Genomic DNA, 19,568 nt, shown 5'->3' with positions numbered 1-19,568 from the left:
TCAGAATAAATTCTAATTCCAAAAGATTAGTAGAAATAACAGATATAACAGAACAATAATTATCTATGAATCAATATGTATCGAGTATCAATATGTACCAATCCACCACAAAGAATTAATATGCAGCAAGTAACACCATAAAATACTGCTTTCCATATCTTAACTCATTTGTAGCTTCCACTACGAACAATAATATGTACATAAATCTCAATTTAAATGAGCCTGAAATTCTGAGAAATAATTACGTCTAAATACTATTCCATCGCGTTGGCAATACGAACCCCATAATGACAACAGTCAATGAATAGCGTTCGTTAATGGAATATTAAAATTCTACACCGCGATCGGTGAATCCTCTGGTTACCGTACTTGACAGAGGTCAGCTCGTGTCACTGTCATTGTCAGCGGAAATACGCGAAACGACCGCAGATATTTTAAGATCGCGTGAAATCAAAAGTATCCGTATAACGGACAGACAATGGAAACGCGATGCATTTCGATCGATTTCTCACAGTTCTCCCGTTCGTTGACTGTCATCGTGGCAACGCGAGACCAGTGAACCGCGTTTATCCACCGAAACGATCAATATTTATAATACCGGTTTCTTGCATGGCGTCAACTTTTTGCCATCGTTATGACACTTTTTATGCTCATATTTATTCGCATTATTCAAACTATTTCAAAAATGTACAAATTACGCGAATGCCGAGACACGCGACGAGAAAAATATTATCATTCGGATCGAGTCTGACGTTACAGGTTCTAACGTTTGAAAGGCTATGTTCTCTTAAAAATGTTATTTTTTTAAATGCGAGGTTTCTGAGCAGAAATTGATATGAAAAATATTTATTAAATTTTGGTACTCAAAAAAATTAAGTTCCAGTCAATTCTCGGATGAAACTTTTTGGAGTATTAATCAGTGTGATGAGTGAGCTTAAATTGGAGCTTGACAGTGAGCAGAATATTGTGAATGGAAATGCTTATAGTGTAACCTTCTTTATTATCTATATTCACCTAGAAATAGCTGTCATTTAATTTCTTTGATGCGAATAATTTCGAATTTTCAAACTACTAAATTTTTAGATACTCCAATATTAAAAGTTCCAAATATCGAAAATTATCAAATATTCAAATACTCTAAATTTCTAAATTCTCAAATAATTTAACACCTCAGTTTTCAAATTTTCAAATATTCAGAACCCAAAGTTCCCAAATTCTGAAATATTCCAACACTAAAGTGTTCAAAAATATTCCACCACTGAAATCTTCAAATACTAGAAACCTACACAAAAGATCATCAAAGATTTTAATTTAATAATAATTTTCAAGTCATTTCATTACATAATCGCTGTCAATAGCGATCGATTCTCAACTTTCAGAGCTCTCAAACCATCCAAAAAATGAGCCTCTACTTCCAAACTTCCGCGAAAGTCCGCAACTTAAAAACTACCACGCTAATTAGGACATAGAAACGCACCTCGAGCCCGTAGCCAGCAGAAGAAGCAACAACACACGCGTCAGATACATTTTCGCACGAAATCGATTCCCACGGATCGCAAAAGGACACTCTCCTCATATTTTGACGGGGACCCGCTGCGTGTTTACTCCGTTTCCGAGAACCACCATCGTCATCAACTTCTGCCTTTCTATCTATCCTCTCGTCAACGATATCACAAAGCCAATAAACACATCCACGTATATCCACTCAAACACTGACGCTCACACGGTACATGCAATCAAAATTCCACAGGGTTCACAGGGTTCACAACGCTACAATTGCACTAGTTTCAAATATCACAAACTCAAAGCAGTCGTTGAGCAACTACGAATATATATAATCCAGTCGTCGTTGGAGGGAACAAGAAAGCACAGTCCCGAAAAATGGCGCCTCTATCGAGATCGACTCGATCCCAGGACAAACCTATATCGATCTTCCTTCGATACCACCTTCTTAATCTCCATCTTCAATCTCATCCCAAACTCCACGTCCCCCGAATTCATATGATAAATATTCTCGTTTACTCCATATGAAAATTTCCTTCTGAGAAGGATCACCAACAGAGTCAAAACAGTGTACCAAAGAACTCTTCTCGCATTGCACTCAGAATTTCATGCTCCAGTCGACAGTCCGCGGTCCCAGCGCTTCGATAATCGTCGATAAGAACCAAGTCACTTTCGCGCGAGCCTTCGAGCACTCCACAGTCAAATAAACCACGCGAGCGCCCAAGCGAGCTCCACTCGTTAAGGGGGCGAGGAGAGCAAGCACCGTTCACGAGGCACGACAGCCGAGCGTGTATCTCCTCTCTTTTCTCACGCTCGTCACTTTCCGTCGTCGCGGTGCGTTTCGCCTCGAGGATCCACCTAACCGTGGCGAGATCGCTCCAGCGTCGCTCCGTTTCGCGCGGCAACGCGAGCGCTGCTTAAACTCTCTTAAACTCGCTCAAATTGCCTCTATCCTGTGTTACGTCCGAGCAGCCCATGACGGTGACCAGCGGGGCAGGGGGCGGCGAATCTCGACCTCAGCATCGAGCTTCTGTCACTGGTTGCTCTTCGAGATGCATCGCGAAAATTCTATTATAATCGAAATCCTCGTGAGACAGTATTTCCCTGCGTGACGATAGTTCCTTCGAGGGTCGTAGTTTTGAGCCACTCCACGCGATACTTTGCTTGCCGGTTTTTCAGAACGCCAGAAGATAAGGGGGTACGGTGTGCGAGGTCGCGAGGTCACTGGTTGCTACTGTACGAACACTGAATGAACACTAGAGAGTCACTTCGCGCAGCCACCTGTTTTCGCGCGTTTTCCACGGCCGCTGGTGGACTGAAGGGGTGGAAGCGGCAGAGACGCGACAGAACGTGTATCGTCCTCGAACGGCTGGCGACAGACTAACCTTACCTTCTGGCCTGGGCCGCTCAGGGGGCGCCACCGTAGCCAGTGACCCCTCCGCTGGCGTCACACTCGCTTCCCCCCACGGCTGCCTGGTCGTGACTGTTTTCCTTCCCCCTTTAACTCACGGGTTACTTCGCTGCTTTGATGTATCTGTCTTCCTTCGACCCTCTTCCTAGCTTTCTGTCCCTCTATCTTCGTCTTCCTTCCTCGCGGGCGCTGGTTAACCAGAGTCCCCTCGGCTCGTTCCGTCGCCCTTCGGTAGCCTTCGACTACGCCTCGCGTTATCCTGTGCCCGTTCACGGAAGCCACGTAAGAGTCTCTCGTTTCAGCTACCACCTAGGGCCCTAGGTAGTAGAGGCGATGTGGAATCATTGCGTGCATCTCGGGTCCCTGCCCCTCCGACGATAGTATGCAAGAATTTTGCTAATTCGATGGTTACACGATATTTCTTGTGTGTGTGCGCAACGACGAAATTTGTTACACGTTCACAGCGTCCCTGTCACAGCATGCTAATTGTGGAGTTGTCGATGGGCGCGAAGAGGAAATCGTAGGTGGAGACACTTTCGTGCGAAATTTTAGTGGCGTGAAGGTTGGAAGGGGGAATTCATTGGTGGAGGATTAGGTCGAAGTTTAAAGGGACGATTATGGTGGAGATACTATGTGATGAGAATGATGGGTGTGTTAGACTGATGGGTGGTTAAAGTAATGGTTTATTTTAGTGATAATTTCGAGAACGATTTTTTGGAGTAGATACTTCTTATTTTGGGAGGATTAATTGACTCAGTGTTTCAGATTTTGGAGAAAATTTAGTTTCTGTACTGGCAATCAGTTTTGGTATGTTTGCTACCACACCAGGGAGAAAAATAGAAACAGAAACAGAAAATCAACAAAAATGGATTTATCAATTTCTTCAAGTGGTCTTCATGTGTGACCTGACTGGCTCTTAATGAAAACCAGTACATCACACATGTTACTAGCGAAGGTATTAACATCTCTAATATTAAATAGATAGTAATTTAACTAGAAGATCCCCCGCCCAAAAATACAATTTCCACGCTTCACCACCTTCCCATGCAGCCCAAGTCTCCACAGTCTCAGTTTCTATGGGAGTTTCTCGTTCTCGTGCAAATTTGCACAACGCCTGTGAAATCTGACTAATCCCCTCATATGAATATTTACGGTAGCCTTTGTATAAACAGGCCAGAGGCTGGATCGTGCCGCGGGCACGAAAATTCCGATTAAACGTTGTTGACCGTCCCTCTTAAAATCGTCGAACAATGGACGAAAAGTGACCAATTTTAAAATTTAATTTTCACTTGTTTACCCGCATTGTGCGAGCGGCGTGGCTTGCGGGCATGCAGGCACGATGGGGTCCCAAGCGCGAGGGGATGATCCGGATTTCCCCCCTCTCCGTGAACCAGCCTCAGCAACCCTCGAGCTTCCTGATCCTACCCACGTTACAAATCTGCCCCGTCTAATCCATTATTCCGCATCGTCGACTGCGAATGATTCCTCGATACGTTCGATTTTCGAGAGTTCCCGATCGCACGTAGATTACTGAGGGCTGAATGGTCCAGCGAGAACGTGAAATTCACTCCGCTTATTTTATGGAAAGCAGCGCCGCTGGAGCGAACAATGGGCCGCGGATACCGGAATAAATCTCGTCAGCTCGTTCGAGAGCTACAGCTCACTTCCTCGGGAATATTTAAATCGAGAGAAACTACCCTGCTTCGCGACCTGAGTCGTACAGCTAAATTGGCTGGACGAGTGATACAGTGAACCATGAGTTGCTTGATATGGATTCATGTGTACTGGGCACACGATTTACACGATTTACAGGGTGGACGTTAGTTACAGTTTTGTCTTGGGACAGTTAGTCTCCTGGGATGAATGTGGTCGCTGTCTGTAGTCTATTCTGCTCAATTATGGAGAAAAGCAGAAATACTCAAAATATTTTACTGCTATTTTGTGTTGAAAGGAGACATAAAATGTTTAAAATTATCCTGAAATACAAAATGCTCAGTCTCACGTTTTTTTGTAGTTACTGCCTTTCTTCATAGTTGGGCAGTATTAGGATCGTCAAGTTTGATTTTAATAGAATCAGTAAGAGTGGATTTTGAAAATTTAACAAAGCTCCTCCTACTATAATGAAGCTACCTCTGTTAATTTTACAAAAGTCTACAACAGATCCCACAAAAATCTACTCTGCTTAAATCTATTTAGGAGACTTCTGCAAGATCTGTATAACCATTTTTTTCCATTCACACCCAAATATCTCTCTTTGCACAGTGTCTCTGTAAGTAAAAGAGCTCCCCATTATCTTTCTTCTTAACTTCTTTAAACTGAAGACTTGGTATTTTAACATTAACATATCCCATCAACATGTAAAGACACTTAAAGAAAAAACAGGGTGTGCCAATAGGCTTCTGACCCACTCTATCTCGCGTGGAGTCTTCAAAGAGCTGTGTGGGTGTCTCCGTTACGAATACATCCTACCATTGTCTCGAGGGATTGTCCAGCGACTCCGCAGGTATCGAAAAGACACGTAGCGCGTATAATACAAAACACGCGAGCCCAAAGCCATTCGATTCCCGGCCAGTCGAGCACGAGGGGTTAGACACGCTGATGTTTATGTGTCTCCGTCGTATGATTCATATCGGATGGCTCTCGCGGCGGGCCATGACAGGAGGAAGCTTCAGCATGGGTCTCGCCAGTCGGAGGATGAAAATATGTCAGAAGTGATCCAGGAACCAGTCGGGAGGGCGACTTTCGAGCGGACACGCAGCGCATTCAGCGTCGAATGCGCGCTTCCCTGTGGCTCTGGGCAACGAGGAATAAAAAGAAAAAAAAAGAAAGGAGGAAGAAAGAGGGAACGAGCGGGCAGGAGTTCCTCTTCGAATGGCCGTTCTCTATTTGTCCCCTCCGTTTCGACAAATTCGGAAATTTACTGGCAAATATAACCGTAGAAAACACGACCGTATATTTTTTAGCGCGATTTTATCGGACGCCTCGCGCTGTCCGCTTACGGAAATGTAAATGTTCAAATTGCCTCGGTATGCGTGAACACGGGAACGATCTTCAGGTACACGTATACGCGGATCGAAATTTGTTAACCTGCCCCGAGCGTCGTTCTTTTCACGATATTTCCGCGGTTGGCTGCTTCGAAGATACTGGAGAAGGAGGATGGAGAAAGGGTCAGCGTATCGTAGATCAAATCGCGATTCTTCTTTCAAGGCGACTATTTTTCGCTCGGCTAATTAATTAGGCAGGCGATGAGCATTCAAATTCCTGTGGCAATTAAGACCTTAGTGTTCGGGAGCCTTCATCTGACGCCGAACGTGTGCGAAACCCTGGTAGCCTCGCATGATGGAGATCGATAAGATCAAAAATTAGGGAAGACCGATTTTTTTTCTATGCAAAATAATGTAATAGAAGAATCGGTTGAAGGTGTATTCTGTGGCTGCAAGGCAGAACTTGCATTAGAGTTAAAGCCTTAATTGATATCTAGAACACAGAATTTATATTTTCAGAAATTTAAGGGTTTAAAACGACACGAGTCCATAAAATACTACTAAAATTGAAAACTAAATACCTGTTCTCCCAATAAAATAAAGAAAAAGCAATAAGATCCTCTAAAGAACTCAATTTAAAAAAAAAATATACTAAAGTCAGTCTGTCTCTCAGGTACAGATTGACAGCAGTTAGTATAAAATAAAAAAGTGTATATATTGCCTAAATATCCACTAACGTGAAAGTGTCCAAATACTAATTCACAGTAGTGTACACCCATCTCAGCAGCTTAACTTTTTCCAGCCAGACCAATTCAAACCTCATGCTTAATAACATTGCAAAATGAAGTCATTTCGGAGCAACGCGCAAGCATCTCCGCAAAATCGTCAGTAAGAAAGGAGCCGATGGCGCGCGCGACAAATGCAAAAAGGCGCAGCCGGCTACGAAACTAATGGGACGAGAGCCGAGACGACGGATCGATCGCAGTTTGTCACGATCGTCGATCGGTCCCCGAGCTCGTTATCATCGTCCGCGACGCGCCCATTCGGGCCCTTTTATTTTGCCCAGGGCCCGAGGCAGCGTGGAGCAAAACGATCGCCAGCCCTCCCTTGGTCCTCCCCCTCCCGTGGCACGAATCTAGTCCAGGGGGGTTTTTGCACCGCGGCGAACAGAAACCGGGTGCACGATTGGCCGCGGCATAATTTCGCCATTCGTTTCGACGTCCAGTTATTTCGTGCACCGCCCCAGTCGAGGGCGAACGGAATAAAAGCCACCGTGGAGGAGCGATCGTCCTCCGTGGAGAGGAAGACGGAGAGAAACGGGGTCCTCAGGAGGAGAAGAAGAATCCCCATCCATTTTTCAAGGGGACCTTCGGAAACGACAGAAAAGGACACGCAAGAGAAAAAGCCGCTTTCGCTATGGGCCCTAACGCACCGATGGGTGCAGCAGGTTAAAGGGAGACGGGGCAGGTCAACCCTTTGCTGCACGATTTTTGAGAGGTGAATTGAGGCTGATAGTTCGCTAGATTATGTATACCTGACAGCATGCAATTCTGCTGGATGCAAATGCAGCGGGGGTTTAAGGGGTTCGTTTGCCATCCATTGCAAGATGTGCAAGTAGGATTAGTGATTAGGATGAAGAGTAAAATAGGAGAATTTTTCAATATTTAAATACTGAAATTTAAAAATTTTCAAATATTCAAGTGCACAAATTTTCAAATATTTGAATATTCAAATTTTCAAGCATTTAAAATGTCAAATATCCTATATGCCACTATCTACAGATATCCCTTATTTCGTTATGAACTGGCTGTTATAGATCTGCCAACTCTATCTGCTGGAGTAGATACTCCACCTTGATATAATTTAGAAACTTATTAAAGCCCCAAATGGTCCACCAAGAAATTACCTGAACTCAGAGAAGCCATCTCCGCCATAAATTTGTCAGACAGGGGTGTACATCGAGAAAATATGTAGATAACTAAGATCGAGTCACTGACAATGAACACATCCTCCCCACTGAAAGTGGTCAATCTGCAGCTGACGAGAGAATCGAAAGACTCTCTTATCGGAGCCTGGGCCCGTTTCGTCATTAATGGTACCAAAAATTAATAGGAACCATTAACAAAGTACCGAGGGTCGTCGACTTAATTGACGCGAAATTGGAACGCCGCGAGGAGATTGAAATCGCTGAAGATCAGCCTGATCGACGAAGAGAGAGCAGGGCCTGGGTTGCTCGTTCACGATCTTTACGAGGCTATCAAGTTCCGCGATGAAAACATTCTCGCGTGGAATATTAACTACACTCCCGTTTAATAATAACCTTCCATCTTTAGCTATTGATACGCGTTGCTCGATTACAGCTTCATAACGTGAACGCTCGTACATTACGCTGGAATTTCACATTAGACGGAGGACCAAGAGGCTCGTGGATGGTCATCGAAAAGGACCTGGGCCCTTGATACGCCTATTACACTATACATATATCACTGACTGAACTGCTTTCACACAGTACTGTTAACGTTAGCAAAAATGATCGACAAATGAACAGTAATACAGGTTATCTGGTCGATGGTAGTATATTAAATACAGGATCTATAAAATACAAGATATCTTGGGAAGTTTGGTACAAATGAGCCAGAAAAAGATTGAAAATTAAAACTTTAAAATTTATAATTTAAGCCAAAAATTGAATAAAATTAGTGTCAGTTTCCAGGTACTGAGACATAATCAGCTACTGGGACATTTATATAAATTCAAGGCTATATATCATTCTTCCATTTTCGCGTCTCCATTGTCCACCGTTTTTATTTCACAGATACTGTATCTAAAAATGACAGGAAATGAACAGCGGCTGAAAACTGTTGCGCGAACCGATGACGATGGTTAACGCTGATGGAAATCGCGAAAAAAATGATCCACGCGTTGCGATAAGCGGAATGGATGTTGCAAGGATATTCCGGTTCTCGCGCATTCCCATTCCCCTTTCGCACGGCGCTGCTGCACAACATTGTTCCGAACGACGATCCAGATCATCTCATCGATTATGTATCCAAGTGTCCGTTACGCGTTTGCATCTCGCGAAACAAGAAACGAGACTACCCAACGGGACGTTCCTCGGTTTATTCATCGCGATCGTGACTTCGTTTCGCTCGTCCACTTGTCAATTTGGCCAATAACGATTTTCGGTTCGCGGATCGTACAACCTACTATGGAGTTAACTGCGGCGCCGACAGGAGAAGAGAAATGTTCACCAGAGGAATATATGTATTTTATGTGAGGACATTGGTAGCAATTTTAGTTTTGAGAATTAATAGTAGCTGTAGGAATTTTAAAGAACTATTACTACTGATCTTTTAAGTACTTTCGGGGTTTCCTAATTATTCGTTTGATACATAAATTAATGCCTCATCACTTTTTCTTTTTTCTATGCATTGAGGATATGTGTTTTTAATGGTATAAAATAATTATAGTTTCTTGCTTCTACTTGTTATAATTAATTATAAGACATCTGTTATAGTAATAACATATATCGATGAATGTTAATAATTCCACAGAGAATAAAGGTAGAAATGATGGCACGAATTTATGTATTAACTCAATACATAGAGAAAGGGTTATTTATGGTATAATAAGAATACTTTTCAGTGATATTTCGATGGGTTTCTCTAGGTCGCGAAAGGAGTCCAAATTTAGATTAATCGCATACTTGAGCAATAATTAATTTCATACTGCGTGTTCCATGACGTAAACGGATGCGCTACGCGTAAAGTAAGGAGCATAACGCCGGATTAACGCGGCTAATGGAACGCCAGCACAGGGCGCTTTCCCACCGTCGTAATTGCCTGAATTGGTTGGACTCGATAATCGTTATGTCAGATGATTCTCGACGATCAACTTCCCCGTTGGACGTTTTGCTGTTCGCGAAATTTCGTTCTCGTGTGAATGAGACAAATGCCAAAAAGCTTTGACCTCGTGTTAAACTTTCTTCAAATGTTTGAATTTTTGGAGAATGTGGAAAATTGAAAAATATTGATATAATATAAGACTTCTTATTTTGCGATACTAGACTTAACGCAAAATTATTGAGAATCAAGAAAAAATTACTACAACATTCATTGAAAGAAAATTTCTTGCTAATCGGAATCCTGATCTCAGAGATTACTGATCTAGAATAAATGAAAAAACTGATACACCTTGCACTAGGTTCAATAGGACAAGTAATTATCTTTTTCCACTGCTTACAAAATTCTACTGTATTTGTGAATCACAAATAGAAGACGTACTTTAATAATAATTAAACAGATAACCATGTAATTGAGCTATCAATGCAACACCTTTCAGCGATACTGTCGAGAGCCATCACTCGAGATCGCATCCAATTTCAGGTAGATTATAGAAAATTGACAGGCTTCCTTCATCGTCCATGAAAATGTGGAGCAACGAATGGGCGGCTCATTTACATCCTCGACTCACTCAAGACGTCTAAAGGAATTTAACCTTGACAGCTTGATCTCGATCGACAGTTTCACACCATTAATCACATCTGCCTTTTACACGTTTAATTTTCCACGCCAAGGCGTGTGTATCGTGCTCATCTGACCTGTGACGAAGCAAAAGGCCCCATTGATATTAGACTAGAAAAACTAATGAACGAGTACATTTTGTAGCCCCATAAAGAAAACTATTCAATAAAACCAAATTTAAACCCAATACCTTTATTTTCTAACCTATCGCTCGGTGCAGGCATGCAATGCCTGAAATAAGTTAAAAGGAAATTTTATTGGTAACTGTAAAAAAGCTTCCTCGATCCTCCTTCCTGCTGCGAGGTTAAAACGTGCTACACGACATCAATCATCTTTTTGCGTGGACTTTTTACTCATAGTTATACAGGATGCCTCAGAATATCTCTTGGACATAAAATATCTGGCTAATAGAATTCGTCGTGCCACATCCTCCTTACCCACACAAGCAATATCAATATCCCTCTAATCGCAATCCCATTTTCCTAACATCAATCTCCCAAAATTGAAGGAAACTCGAAATTAATTCTCAACGTGTCAGAGCGTAGCACTCAGTCCCCCATAGTCACTGCATGGCGATTTTTAACGAGAATTCAAGGCATTACCGTGTCAGGTTACACCTCGAGACAGGCTGTTAGAATCAGTGGACAGTGACACAGGAATCACCGCAACTGGACCTGCAACCAGTCCGTGATATCTCGCGATTCCGCGGCAGGATCTTAAGGGGATTAAGATTGAAAACGATTGTCACGCGGTTTAGCTTGCTTAACTGGTCGAAGGTAGCCGCGACCTGGTCTCTGTCACTCGGATGACGTTCGAATGGATTACGAGTGACTCTCATACACACACATCAAGCATACACCTTTCACTTGAATGAGAAAATAATTGAAAATAAATATGGGCGTACCCATCGAACTTGTATCGATATGGATAGCATTATACAGGATATTTGATAATAGATATCAGAGATTTTAGAATTTGAGATTCTACGTGCCAAAATGAGAAGAAAATGAAGAATGATGAAGTTACATTTGAAGTTTTCGAGTTATTGAATATTGAAGATATACTCGTGTCTGACTAGTGACACCGCTCATTCTACTTACACCGCTACGCTTGACCTGGCTAGTGCCCACTGGCAGTAGATTGAGACAGACTAGCAAGCTCGAGTCAGACACATTAGTCGTGCATTTTTTGTGTACCTTTAACGATTCATTTTCGTCTTATTGTGACATGTAGAATTTAGAATCTAGATACATAATATCTTTATATACATGTTTTCTAAAAAATCTTCACTCGTTAAAATAACTACAGTAGAAAGTCGATTATCAGAATTAATACTAACTTAAAAATTCATGTTCAATTTTCTTTACTTTAGATAAGCCATTACTAAGTGATAGTTTGAAGTTCACTTGAACTCCTCATTAGTACTCCAAATGCCAAAAACTTCAAATAACAGAGATCGAAAAAAATCCAGTCCAGATAATCGACTCTACTGTACATATATAAAAAAAAATCCCAATTTTCGGTTTTACTGATTATTCATAATCCAAACCGCCTCTGACTCCATTCCCTCTCACATTCAGACCACGTAGAAGGTCTCCATCCATCGCCTATCCGAGTACAGTTCAAACGTTGACAATCCCGATGCGTATCAGCATCCATCGCGACGAGTCAGCTCCGACCGAGCCTTCTGTATTCCCGCCGCGTGAAATGAAGACCCTTAATGGCCTCGGGGAATCCTGGGCTCATCGCTAGACAACCGAGTCCTCCGGCGAAATTCGAGAATCTCTCGGTGAGCATTCAGGACACGTAGTTATCGGTCGCTCAGCCGTAGAAACGGGTTCTACGAATTGCTCGAGATCTTTATTTTTTTCTTTCTCCCCCCTCCCACGTTGGCTCGTCCCGATCCAGCGGATGGAACGGGCCTGGCTTCACCGCCTCTCTGCTCGACCCGAGTGACCTCGCCTAGGCCTCCGTCGCCGCTGGAAACGGCTCTGAAAGTCGTCGGTCCGCTTCAGGGCTGACTACGTGACGCACTTCCGAGCGCGCACCTCGACGGCTGTGAATACAATATTGTGAGAGACGCGTGACATCAAGACGCGAGACCGACGCCGGGGCAAGGCTGTGAGAACACCGATGCTCGGCGTTAGATTACTTTCTTCCACATCGGCTCCAAGGTTAACCGCCGCGCTGCGAATCTTGATGAACGCTAACGCGCGGAGTCGATCGCGACCGCTTCTAATTTTCCGCCTCTGAGCAGGGAAAAGCGCGACGGGGCAAACAGCGTGTAATTTAATTGGAACGCTTGTTCGACCAGCCAGCTGCGCGTTTCCGCGAATCGCGCTCAGGGCTGAGCGGCGTTGCATTGTGAGGGAAATAGAGTAGATACTGTTTTTGGTATTATGGGAATTTTCTTTTTAAACATTCTCCAGGGTCTTCTGGAATTTTTTGGTATAATTTTTGGGTTAATTAATTGAGATTAAGTAAAAATTTGTGTACAAGTTCTAGTGCTATGCAGGGGTGCTATGGAAAATTTCTTTTTAATATCTAGAACGATATCTGTGGTTGTAAAGCAAAACGACCTACGTCACACTTTCAAAAGATTCAAGTTAAGTAGTTAAGGTCTTAGTTGAGATCTAGAATATAAAATTTATATACTCAAGAAAAAGAAAGGATATTAAAAGAATTTTTTTACTGAAAAATGAGAGTTCACAAAGACACGAGTGCATGAAACAATACTGAAGTTGACAACTGTACACATCAGTATCTTCAAGACAAAAGTATATGACTTTAGTTACTTTGTCTTATAACCACAGATACATAAATCTTCACCAAGATCACTAGTAGCTATCTTCTATAGCTAATAGCAGGTAACTATTCTCAAATTAGGTAGATTTGAGACAGTTATCTAAGATTCCAATTATCTAAGATAATTTCATTCAGACCACCTCTGCCCAAGTTTGCTCACAATTCGATGGCTCAGGAAGATTTAGGAGTTGCAAAAAAGAGGGAAGGAAGGAGCGTCGAACAGGGGTTGTCGAACGAGAACTATGCTAGGCTTCCGATCGAAGCCCTATCGCTGATGAGGCTGAGGTGAAAAGAACAGGTGTGGACACATTCCAGGATCGCGCAGGGTGAACCAGATGCAAGTTTCAGCTAGAACCCGCGAAGAATTCGACCCTGCGGGGTCAATCGGTGCGAGGGCCAAAATTGCTGCGGAGGCCACGCTTTATCAAGATCCACCGAGGATCCATCGGAAGGTTAAGGAACCTCGGTGAAACCTTCCTTTTGCCTCGCCTTCGGTCAATTAAATTCTACTTCAGGGAGATCATTTCATAAATCACGTCCTGTCTCGAACGCGCACACAAGCACTGAACCCTCGCGTCTGTGTGGATCCTCTGATTGCTATCCACGAAAAAGAAGCTTCTTGAGTGGTTGAAGAATTGGATGAAATGAATCCAAGCAGAGAAAGATATGATGTTGCGTAAGATAATGGTGTAAAAAATGCTGTAATTGTAACGTTGTGAATGTACTTTGTTCGAGATTGAGTAAGAGAAATGAAGATAATAAAGACGCAGTTTGTATCTTGAGATTTGAAAATTTGAATATTTGAAAAGTTGCATATTTAATGATTTGAAAATTTGAACATTTGAAAGGTTGCATATTTGATTAATTAAAACTTTGAATATTTGAAGTTTTCTATTTTCTGTCTGTTCAAATCTTTCATTTCGGTCGAAACTTAATCAAAAGGCTTTCCCTTCCTTCAGACACATTATATTCAATATACGCCAGCATATCCCACACAGCATCAAAGAAAATGAAAGTAAGTAGAACTCTAGAAAAAGAGATTATTGCAAAACAAAATCCTTGTTTCAACCACCCACGCACCTCTCAATCCAGGCTTCCAGCGAATACCTCGACCCATTAACAACGAGGTAGCAATTACTACTCTCGAATATAATGCTCGAACAAAATGAAGCAGAATGCCAAAGTGTAACCATCCTCTATCAACACGCTATCCTCTCACACGCCCACAAAAATCTGCAGCACCTTTACAAGCCACGAGTAACTACAAAATAGCCCATTCGACCACCTATCGCCCATTATGAACAATATCCTCGACGCGAAATATTTCATACCAAAGGTTCGATTAATTATTCCACGATCGCGAAGGCGCGGTGTCTGTCCTCTGCTCTGGCAACTCGGCCACCGATTCGACGTAACTATTTAATAACATAGTAGCAGTACCAGCACCACCTGGCGGTTAGGCACGCCACATCAAAGTCTTTATTAGACCCAATTGAACATTATTGCTCCTCAGGCTGCGTAACAAAGACCAGTACAGAGTGAACGAGAGAGGAGAGGGAATAGGGTAAAGAGTAAGGCAGTGGAGGCTCGTCCTGGGTCGGTTACGTGGGCAGGTATCGGGACAGGTGAGGAAAGGCTCGCTGGCTCCTAGCTCCGATGTTTAATGGTGGACCCCGAATGGGATATTGCGTACGTCGATGCATGCACAGTGTACAGCCGAGGAAAGGTTACAAGGTCCTCGGCGCAGAGGGGGATTAACAGCGTTAAAGGGAATTATTGGGTAGCGGCGCGATTAACCCCTCGGCGATATTTATTAGCAGCCTGAAGCCTGATTATTCCTATCTGACTGCGAGGCAACCTGGCCAGCGTTAACCAGATACCGTTCAATTAAGGGTGCACGCCGACGACCATGTCCCTTTTTTTCCTCTCGACGTATCCTTCGGCAGGAAATATCGCCGAGATTCGGTCGCAATACGCTCCTGCGATTACGGGGCGCGAGGTCGAGGCGATGTTGCTTCTCGATCGGATTTTCGAGGCGAGGTCGATCCTCAGAAGGAAAAGGAACAGCTTGCGCTGTGGTTCTTTTGGAAATTCGCTGGCGATCGAGCGCGAAAGATAGAAAAATGAAGATGTCGAGCGTTGGAGGGGACCCATTTCGCCCGACAAAGCTTCCTTCGACCGCTGCTTCTTCAGGAAAGAAAGAGGAATCTGTACGCGCACGCTCACAGCCACCGGCGTCGAGCCGATATAATTCAATATAATGTAGGACCCAGCGACATTATCTGCTCTCGTGCAGTCAGCTCGACTCGGGCCCCGATTAATCTCGACTCGATCTCAACAAAGCGCGGATTTATGTTCTCCGCGCTGCTTGCCCTCAAGTCGTCTGCTGGAACCAGTTTTCGGCGAGCTCGTTTCTTTTCCGCGATACGCCCTTGTTTTTCCTACCTTCTGCTGGTTGTTTTTACTAGCGACACAGCCGTGAAAGTCTGACTTGGATCATATTCGCGGCTTCGAAAGTTAGGTGGTGCCTTTTGGAACACTTTCCTATCTTATTTTATTGCGTGGCTTCAGATCTTTGCTTGATAATTATTTTTTTTAATGAGTACCACCTGTGGTACACGTTACACTTTCCATTCAGGCCGTGTGTACCAACGATGGTACACGCTGACATTTTATAGTACGCTCCAAACACATATTTTATCGTGACACATTTTATCTGTTTATGGAGAAAAAAGAAACACTTTTGTAAATGGCACTTTCAGTCTTTTCTATTTTCACTCTTCAATTTTGAAGCTTGATTTAAATTTTTTACCTGAATTTCAAGAATTTTAGTATTCGTAGCAGCTGTAAGTCATAAAGTCGATTTCACAATTTCGCTTTTCGTAACTGGTATCTTTTACAAGGTTTTCAAGAGGAATATTGAGACTGAGAGATCGATCGAAATGAGTCTCGCCCCGAGGCGAGAGAAAAGTGATTTTTGAAGCGTCGCAACGTCAAATTACGAGCAAATCCGTAATGGGCCGTGGGATCGACTCGATGAATCCTTGTTGTTCGACGTCGTTATGCGTTCCACGTCCCAGCGTCCGTGTTCAATCGGTAATTGCGGCAAAGACGAACGACACTACCGCGATTCTCTGGACCCTCATCGGCACGATTGCCCATCTGCGACGATATTTCGAGAGGTCGACGCGGCATGCCTGACCATTCCCTTTTTCTTTCTGCCTTCTGCTCGTCATCGTCGTCGAACTTCGTGTTGCAAACGAGCAGAGTACAACTGCCCGAGGAGGTGATTGTTCGATTAAAGGGGGCCCAGAATAATCAATACTTATTGTCAATCTGTCAATCTCCTCTCACGCTCCATAACAGCAAATAAAAGTACTGATAATAAATATTAATCGACTGAGGGACCCTTGAGATATGTAGCATTTCGATTTTTATGGACTTTGGTGGCGTTAGTGTAATATTAATTGCATGTTGGTGTTGCTATGTTGTATTTTAAAATTCGAATATTTGAATATTTAAAAATTTGAAAATTTAAATATTTGAATATTTGAAAATTTGAATACATTTACCATGTATTCGCGATTCAATCCCATCGATTTCTCGATCATACGTAGACTCTCAAACTGATGCATCAAGATAAAAATCTCCTCGGGTCGGTGATAAAAGTTTATGTTAAGCTCGCTACAGTAACGATACGTATCTTCTGTCACCGTATCAGCCAGGGACTCGAGGAGGAAAAAGATTTGAAAAAAAGAAAAAGAAAAAGAAACAGGACAAGAAAGCAGCGAGAAAGGAAACATATCGGAAGAAATCTCTGGGCCCCACGAAATTGAGTTGCGTCGTGTTTTATCGGAAACGCTCGAAATCGACGCGAGAGCGCAATTTACGTTCAAAGAGAATATGTAAAGTACTGGGAGGGGCCGTTAACGATGTCGTTCGACTTACTTGTAAGATCCGTGAATGTTCTTGCAGGAGCCGTGTATGCACGGATCCCTGTCGCATTCGTCGATGTCGTCCGCGCAATTCGGCCCCGTAAAGCCGGGTGCACACGTGCACTTGTAGCTGTCCTCGAGCGACCGACACTCGGCCCCGTTTCGACACGGCGACGAGGCACAGTGGTCTTGTCGTTCGCAGTGCTCCCCTGAAACGCAAAGAAAAAGTATGTGACGAGTATCCTCGACACTAACGGTCAAAACAGTGCATCGCGATGCATCGTGTATTACCTTGCATAAGTATTTACACACTTTTACATTATTGGTGATGCATGAAATACCTAAACTTCCTTATTTAACTGATATGAAATGTTACTCTCATTGGTGTTTGTAAACCTTATGCAAATTGAGCCACGTAACTGTATCACTTGAATTTTCTTTAAATTATTTGTTGAAAAAATGTTTCAAACGAAAGTTTTTGGTATGATTCTCTTGATACCAAACTACTTTTGTTTGAAAGATTTGTTAATGCAATAAAGTGTTCACAAGATAATTCAGGTGATACAGTTGCGTGACTCACTTTGTATAATCGTCTGAGATGAGATTTATAGCCGAAATTATATTACAGAATTTTACTTAATGTATTTCATATATTTCAATAACGTGAAAGTCTTTAAATACTCATGCACAGTAACGTTCTCTTTGGGAGTTTTTATAGAGTGATCGTCACCTCTATAACACGTAATTAAAAAAGAATGAAAATTTGTGCAGGAAGTGCAAGGGGTTAATATGCAATTACCATTATTTTAAACCTCTGAAATTTCTATGTGCCCATTTCAGGCACTTTTAATTTCAATTCCAAACAAGTTTAATTCTCTTTAATATTCCTGAACCCCATAAAAAATATTCTCAAGCAGATATCCCATCGATTATGGATCCTCTCATAAACTTAAGCTCTCATTAAATCCAGGGTACCGTATGAATTGTGTCCGTCCCGTTAATCGAATAAATAAATAAATTTGCATTCTGTTAAAGGGAGATTGAATGCTGACAGTCTCGCGAATCTCGTCGATTGAAATCACCAACGAAGGAAAGAATGAATTTGCTTCGTATTTCGTGTTGGGCTCTGCTCCCTGGCGAGGGAAGATATCGTCTAAGATGGCGGTAACACTGACCAACTCGTTCTGTTCACCTAAAGTCCCATCCCTCCCATCCCCCAGGTCACTGATTAGTGGAACTAATTACCGGAGTCGTTGCTCGTTCTCCTGGATCTAAGATGTCTTTGCTCCTCGATCTCCACGGTGCACCCGCTACGCGCCAGTGGTGCTTGGATCTCGTGTCACGGAGAAACAAAGGGATACTCAAGTGGCGACTATCTTTCTGATACTATTAGACTTATAATATTTTACACTAGGTATTTTGTGTTTCTACGGTTCCATTCATTGTGCTCTCAAATGATGTGTACTAAATTTATCATGGAATTTATACATTTGTAGAGTTACTAGCTTTAAGATGGATCTACCTTAATTATGTAACTTTTTAGAGAATAGAAAAGAGAGATATTATATATAACCTTGTTATGTGACATGTAGCATTGACTCACCTTTACAATCAGGACTCTATTACCACGCACTAATATTAACTATGCAATCAACTGACCTTATCTCATGCATTCGAGATCTATCTCCTGATCTAACACGATAGAACTTACTCAGGCTTTGGATACCATTTGATAACTTCTGTCATACTTTATACTCAACTTACTACATGTACTTACTATAATTTTAATTTTAAGAAATAAGGTGAAGATGTTACATTACTAAGTCGTTTGGACATTCTACAACACCTGCTCCATTTTAAACCTACGTTTTCTTTTCTAAAAGTACCATTGAAGAACAATAATAAATCTTAAATTACTGATAATAGAATATAAATAACATTAGCAAAATCTTTTCTACAATATTTGACATATCAGAGAGCTGAATAAAAGGAAGCACCTACATCCCCACGCCTCAATTGTTAAATGAAACGCGATGTCGATTACACGACGACCTTCGAGCCAAAGGGTTAAAGACATGGAAGCAAGAGATGGAGGCATGAGAGCCACTGTTCCAAAGGTACCGCCACAGCAAAATGCCGCATTGCTCTCCGCCAATTATCCAGCAGGCACAAACTTCTCTCTTTCTCCCTTGCCTCTCTTCCCTCTCGTTCCCTCCCCATCCCTCCCATCCAGCTGAATTCCTACCGCCCCTAGATTTATTTGTCAAGGGGAGCACGTGCCCCCGCGCAAAGGCGGCCCGTGAAAAAAATACTCGCGACTTCCGCGAGCCGAGTGGACTCGTGCGAATCAACCAAGTAAAACAGCGACTTTCGACTCGGCGATTCTGGCGCGACTCCCTTTGAGCGG

General features: G+C 42.7%; 1 protein-coding gene across 1 annotated transcript in view; it reads right to left on the bottom strand.

Annotated features, from left to right (window-relative positions):
* Positions 1-17,279, bottom strand: part of N (neurogenic locus Notch protein) — a 150,214-nt gene extending 132,935 nt beyond the window's left edge. The window contains exon 1 of the mRNA XM_076376116.1: positions 17,175-17,279. The gene's annotated coding sequence lies outside the window, so the exon portion shown is untranslated. The remainder of the gene's footprint in view (positions 1-17,174) is intronic.
* Between the last annotated feature and the right edge of the window lie 2,289 nt (positions 17,280-19,568).

Source organism: Calliopsis andreniformis, chromosome 4 (genome assembly GCF_051401765.1).
Source record: "Calliopsis andreniformis isolate RMS-2024a chromosome 4, iyCalAndr_principal, whole genome shotgun sequence".
Classification (NCBI taxonomy): domain Eukaryota; kingdom Metazoa; phylum Arthropoda; class Insecta; order Hymenoptera; family Andrenidae; genus Calliopsis; species Calliopsis andreniformis.
The sequence above is the reverse complement of the archived record's forward strand: the minus strand, read 5'-3'. Positions and strand labels throughout refer to the sequence as shown.